Genomic DNA, 1,098 nt, shown 5'->3' with positions numbered 1-1,098 from the left:
AAATAATTTATTTTTGGTTTAATAATATAACATTTTATAAAGATAATAATTAAGTATTCTGTTATAACTCAATGATTATCCTAATTATGTTTTAGATTTTTTATATTTATAATGAGATGTTTATCTTGTATTTGATTGTGTTTATCTGCAGTTAATTACACGAATTCAGATATGGAGCTTTAATAAGTTATACCTATGCACAATAAACAGTACTTTATGCATAAAAAATGGTTTTTAAGAGTTTTTGTCAAATGGTTTATAATATAGAATATATTTTTTTATATATAATTTAATTTAAATTTAATAATAAACAATTTATTTTTGGTTTAATATTATAAATTTTATAAAGATAATAATTAAATATTCTGTTAGAATTTAATGATTATCCTAATTATATTTTAGATTTTTTATATTTAAAATGAGATGTTTATCTTGTATTTGATTGTGTTTATCTGCAGTTAGTTACACGAATTCAGATATGGGATAAAATCGGATAGGATGAACGGGTTTAAGAGTTTTTAAGAGTTTTAACCAAATATTTTATAATATAGTATATATATATATATATATATATATATTAAAATACACTTATTTCTTTGTCTATGCTATTGCTTAACTAAACACTTAAATATTCTAAATTAACTATCTGTCATCCATGTTTTCAGTTCGTAAATTGCTTTTTGAATTCTTGTGTTCGTTATGTCAGAGGTTTAACGTTTTTTATATAATATTCTTATACCAGAGAAACTTTTAACTTATGATTTTATTTGTATTAATTAAATATTTAAATCATTATTGATATGTGTTTTTTCTATAAACATGTCCTCTATGCCCAATAATTGACTCAATGACCCATTAGTCATATTTTAAGTAAAAGACCGTTTATCAAACATTTATCTTGTAAGCGTTTACCGGTAAAATTAACACTATCATTTACTTACCGGGTAAGATTATAGTCCACGAAATTGGCATCACATGCATCAATTTACCCGGTAAGCGTTTACCATGGTAAGAGTCATCGCCCTCACTTACCGGGTAAGACCATTGGTCTTTGTCTCGCTCTTACCAGATAAAATTCTTGGTCCTTACCTTATTCAT

Source organism: Cynara cardunculus (assembly GCF_001531365.2).
Source record: "Cynara cardunculus var. scolymus isolate 2C chromosome LG 6, CcrdV1, whole genome shotgun sequence".
NCBI classification, from domain to species: Eukaryota; Viridiplantae; Streptophyta; class Magnoliopsida; order Asterales; family Asteraceae; genus Cynara; species Cynara cardunculus.
The sequence above is the reverse complement of the archived record's forward strand: the minus strand, read 5'-3'. Positions refer to the sequence as shown.